The sequence below is a fragment of the Schistocerca nitens genome, chromosome 5 (genome assembly GCF_023898315.1).
Source record: "Schistocerca nitens isolate TAMUIC-IGC-003100 chromosome 5, iqSchNite1.1, whole genome shotgun sequence".
Classification (NCBI taxonomy): Eukaryota; Metazoa; Arthropoda; class Insecta; order Orthoptera; family Acrididae; genus Schistocerca; species Schistocerca nitens.
Genome location: NC_064618.1, coordinates 119,939,426 through 119,945,425, shown reverse-complemented (window position 1 = coordinate 119,945,425; position 6,000 = coordinate 119,939,426).

Below are 6,000 nucleotides of genomic sequence, written 5' to 3'. Positions count from 1 at the left end.
CGAGTGGATCACTGGTGAAGTTCCTTGTTTCAGTCGAAGAGGCAGGCAAAGACTGGTACTACGTTGTAATGGATGTCGAATATCGTCCCACAGTAGGAAATACGGAAGATCATCGTGTATGAGTGTCACTGAAGATCATACTATTCCAGGAAAAGTCAAGGAGAGAAATTCACCCAACAGTGGATGCTAAATGGCTGATGACTGTTGTGACTGTGGTGCTCTGTTTCACATCCTGAATGTGTCAGACAACCAGTCTCAAAGTATCAAAGTCGTTAGTGGCTTCATAGCTTAAGAGAATTCTAAATTACATATGGTTAGAACGGAGCATGGTATCAGCTAGACTGAGTCATCAGATAATTACAGCTTGGTCCGAAGCCACCTTCCTCCTGCCGACGGTGTGTGACGTCAGCAGCTCCGTCAATATGTGTGCCTTCTTACATAGTCTCGAAGAATTGGTGTAATCTGTAGGTGTGCATATCTTAGGCTATCAATTTCACGGTGTAATGGCAGACACGTTAAGAGATATTATATCCGGAATTAATTAGTAATACGACTTTACGATAATTACACACGTTTTGTTTTTATCCTCAAAAGATTTATTCCAAGCGTTAGTGAATAATTATCCCCAGGGTTGAAACATTACTTTAGCCCAACTGCAACGTGTCGCCGATTTTCATGTACGGAACTATTGACTGCATCCTATTGTGAGGGTGTGGAAGTGAATCCACAGCAGAATTTTATATCTCCTTGGCCCGACTGCATAGATCGTACATTAACATAAAATAGTTTCAGTACAAGATTCTGTTTGTAAATATGAGTGTAGAACACGAATAGTATGAAGTTATTAAATTGAACTAGTAACTGGCATGAATTTAAATAACTATAACACCACGAGTAGCAGGTTTGAATTCGAATATATCATGACCGAACCATAAAGAGTTGCCAGAGAAAAAAAGTATCATCTAGATACGAAAAAGAACAATAAAACGTAGTAACCTAGATGGGGGCATAAAGCGTCTGTCGCTTTACAACGCCAATCGCTTTCGCCATTTCAGCATGAGGTCATACGAAATAGTAAACAGCTAGTTTCACGCTCGCTGGTGGCGAATTCAGGGCAAAAGCTGACACAGTCACGTACCACATTAACGAAACAGCTCCAAATGCAGTATATATGGAAGGTAGCAAAGGGCTAGTAGACATGCATCTGAACCTAGAGGTAGAATTACAGCGATGGAAACTGGTTCCTCTTCATGATTAGTGGCCTGGAAAAACATCGCTCTACGCTCCTGTGTGTTATCTAATCCTAACAGAGTGTTATGTCTGTGTGAGCGTTTGTTTTCATAATTAGTTGAAGTATGACGTAGGACAGAAATGTCGTCTGTGTTTTACATATATGTGGGTTTTTATACACTAGTAATAAGCTAGTGTCGGTGCTTCTCCGCACACTGTAGACAGGTGTTTCTTTAGCTTAGTGCTTCAGTAGACCAGGAAGCTAAGGTCGTCAGTCTCCTATTCACTCCCCCCATGGGTGTGCATATTGAGATACTGAGTAATGTTTTGGATGCAAATGGAAGAAGGCGTTTAAAATATTGCATGCATCTACATCACATCTACATCGATACTTCCGAAAGCCTCAGTATAGTGTGTGGCGGAGTGTAGGGTAAAGTCAAGTTACTCCGTGATATCAAGTAACTCCGTGATAAAATATATTTCTTGTGTCACGACGTGGCCTCAACTCCAAATGTTCCAAGATTTTGCCAGCAGATGGCAGAAGCATGCAGGACTTTAGGAAGCTCTCACGCGCTATCTCTTGGGTGTTCAAGGAAGTTCTAGACATGTGTTCCCTCAGTGTTTTCGTGTTTGCGGGTCACGCACAGGCAGTGAAGTCGCTAGTGAACATACCAGTTTCGTACACGCAAGTGTTCCAGTGTATAAGTTCCATTTTAACACCAGATATGTATCATTGACGTATAAAATGTCCTTGTTAGTTGGGCCAAGCGTTGACGGTGTATGACCATAGCAATGGGTTCGTTTTTCTTAGGTTGGACGCTGAAATGGCTCCAAAGAGGAACAAAGCGGCGCATTCCTACACAGCTCAAACGCTTAAAAAAACTTTGCGGATGGTGAACAGTGTAGGTTGGACACTGTACAAGGATAGTAAACGTTCTGGGATCCCGTGGAGTAAGCTTAAGGATTATCACATAAAATTTCCATCTGATCCACGAAGTGCAACTCTTTCGAAAATTGGAAAGCCATTCATTATGCCACCTGAACTTGAACTAAAAATAGTTAATTATGTAACAACCATGCAGTCTTTGGGCTTTGGACTTACAGTGAACCAAGTGAGAAACAATGGGTATAGGGTTGCTGAAGCTGCAGCAATCAAGCGTCCTTTCTCAAAAGATATGCAGATGGCTGGTTGGTGGGATGGGTTAAAGCAGCAATATAATTTAAGTCTCAGAACACCAGAAAACCTGTCTCTTGACTGTGCTGCAATGGCAAATCGACCCCATCTTAATGACTTTTATGACAGGATAAAACAGTTAATGAACAAACTGAATTTAGGGGACAAGCCAGCACGACCATGGAACTGTGATGAATTGGGGCTGTCTTACGTTCTGAAATCTGGCACGGTTGTCGGTCAAGTGGGCAAGAAATACATTTACAAACAAAGTTTTGGAGAAAGGGGAACCACGACGACTGTCCTTTGCTGTGTTAGTGCTTCTGGAATGAGCGTCCCACCAATGGTAATTTTTAAAGGGGTAAGGATGAGTGACAAATTTTCTGTGTAATCTATGCCTTCATTAATCCACCTCTCTCTGAAAGGTTGGATAAATGCAGATCTATTTCTGGAATGGTTTCAACATTTCCTGGAGTGCATCCCACCCCATCGACCAATAATATTGTTTATGGACTCACATGAAAGTCATATGATCCCAGAGACGCTGTCTTTGGCAAGTGATAATGATGTCCACATTGTCACATTTCCGGCCCACATAACTCACCTTCTACAGCCTCTTGCGGTTGGGGTTTATAAACCACTGAAAGATTCGTGGCGGAAACAATTGGCTACATTTATGACTGATCATCCGGGACAATAACCACTTCGGTATGATTTTAATAGACCCCTCGCTGCGGCTTACCAAGACGCCTTCCAGACCACCACTATCTGCAACAGCTTTGCAAAGACTTGAATATTCCCCTACAACAGAGATGCTGTTTCTGATCATGCTCTTGCCCCTTCCTCTGTTACACAGGGACAGAAACAAGAGTTATCTGCCAACAAGACAGTTACTGTGGAAGACATTCTAAAACTTCCAGTCTGCCAAAAATAGCGTAAAGAAGTGAAACGTGACCCTTCTGTAAAAAAAAAAAAATTCATTTGCAACAACAAGCCATCGACATCAGGATCAGGCATATCGAAGAAAACAATATACAAGGCTACTCCTAGGTCTATATCCAGACCACAGAGAAATGTTGATAATGGATGTGGTGAATGTGGTGGTTCATATGAAGATGATGCTAAGAAGAAAAATGGAGCCGAACGGATCGAGTGCCAGTTTTGTAATGTATAATGTGCCAGAAAGTTTTAGATAGTGTCTATTTTATGTGTGATGGATGTGAGCAATCAGATAGTGATTAATAACAGCTCAGCAGACATAAAACAGGAGCAGAAATTTAGCTTGCGCTTATTTTCCGGAAAATATTTTTTATTACTATTTGTACAGTAGAATATTTCAAAATTCCCAATAAAAGGTAACATATACTTTTACATATGATTTGAATATTTACATTACATTAAAAACTAGTTTCCAAAGCTTAAAAGGTGCTCTTAATGAAAAATAACATACTATCACTGAGTAACTTGAACACTATCACGCAATTACTTGAATATCATGGCGTTACCTAGCTCTAGTACCAAAATTTGTAAGTTAATTGCAAGAAATAACAAGTCGATATTTGTAATACACTCCTGGAAATTGAAATAAGAACACCGTGAATTCATTGTCCCAGGAAGGGGAAACTTTATTGACACATTCCTGGGGTCAGATACATCACATGATCACACTGACAGAACCACAGGCACATAGACACAGGCAACAGAGCATGCACAATGTCGGCACTAGTACAGTGTATATCCACCTTTCGCAGCAACGCAGGCTGCTATTCTCCCATGGAGACGATCGTAGAGATGCTGGATGTAGTCCTGTGGAACGGCTTGCCATGCCATTTCCACCTGGCGCCTCAGTTGGACCAGCGTTCGTGCTGGACGTGCAGACCGCGTGAGACGATGCTTCATCCAGTCCCAAACATGCTCAATGGGGGACAGATCCGGAGATCTTGCTGGCCAGGGTAGTTGACTTACACCTTCTAGAGCACGTTGGGTGGCACGGGATACATGCGGACGTGCATTGTCCTGTTGGAACAGCAAGTTCCCTTGCCGGTCTAGGAATGGTAGAACGATGGGTTCGATGACGGTTTGGATGTACCGTGCACTATTCAGTGTCCCCTCGACGATCACCAGTGGTGTACGGCCAGTGTAGGAGATCGCTCCCCACACCATGATGCCGGGTGTTGGCCCTGTGTGCCTCGGTCGTATGCAGTCCTGGTTGTGGCGCTCACCTGCACGGCGCCAAACACGCATACGACCATCATTGGCACCAAGGCAGAAGCGACTCTCATCGCTGAAGACGACACGTCTCCATTCGTCCCTCCATTCACGCCTGTCGCGACGCCACTGGAGGCGGGCTGCACGATGTTGGGGCGTGAGCGGAAGACGGCCTAACGGTGTGCGGGACCGTAGCCCAGCTTCATGGAGACGGTTGCGAATGGTCCTCGCCGATACCCCAGGAGCAACAGTGTCCCTAATTTGCTGGGAAGTGGCGGTGCGGTCCCCTACGGCACTGCGTAGGATCCTACGGTCTTGGCGTGCATCCGTGCGTCGCTGCGGTCCGGTCCCAGGTCGACGGGCACGTGCACCATCCGCCAACCACTGGCGACAACATCGATGTACTGTGGAGACCTCACGCCCCACGTGTTGAGCAATTCGGCGGTACGTCCACCCGGCCTCCCGCACGCCCACTATACGCCCTCGCTCAAAGTCCGTCAACTGCACATACGGTTCACGTCCACGCTGTCGCGGCATGCTACCAGTGTTAAAGACTGCGATGGAGCTCCGTATGCCACGGCAAACTGGCTGACACTGACGGCGGCGGTGCACAAATGCTGCGCAGCTAGCGCCATTCGACGGCCAACACCGCGGTTCCTGGTGTGTCCGCTGTCCCGTGCGTGTGATCATTGCTTGTACAGCCCTCTCGCAGTGTCCGGAGCAAGTATGGTGGGTCTGACACACCGGTGTCAATGTGTTCTTTTTTCCATTTCCAGGAGTGTATGTATGACAGACATGTTTTGTAGGACATCTCTCTTTCACATGATACAAATCAAAATAACCGTTGTCTAAAGTTCCTGCATTTCTAACAGAAAAAGCTTAATATCATGGAGTTATTTGACCTTACCCTACCCTCTACCGCAACAAGTCATTTCCTTTCCCGTTCTACTTGCAGATAAAGCGAGGAAAAAACGACCATTCATATGCCTCCGCATGAGGCCTAATTTCTTGTATCTTTTCTTTGTAGTCGTTATGCGCATTGCGTGATGGTGGCAGTACAATTGGCCTGCGGTCAGTTTCAAGCCCTGGTTCTCTACATATTTTTTTTCACTGCTGTTTCTCGAAACGAACGTCACCTACCCTCCAGGGATTCCCATTTGAGTTCCCGAAGCATCTCCGTAGCACTTCTGTGTTGTTCAAACCTACTGGTGACGTATCCCGCAGCCCGCCTCTCATCTGCTTCGATGCCTTCCTTCAGTCCGACCTGGTGCGGATCCCAAGCACTCGAGCAGCACTCAAGAATATGTCGCACTCGCGTGCTATATGACGTCTCCTTTGCAGGTCAACCATTCATTGCTAAAATTCTCCGAATAAACCGAATTAGACGATTC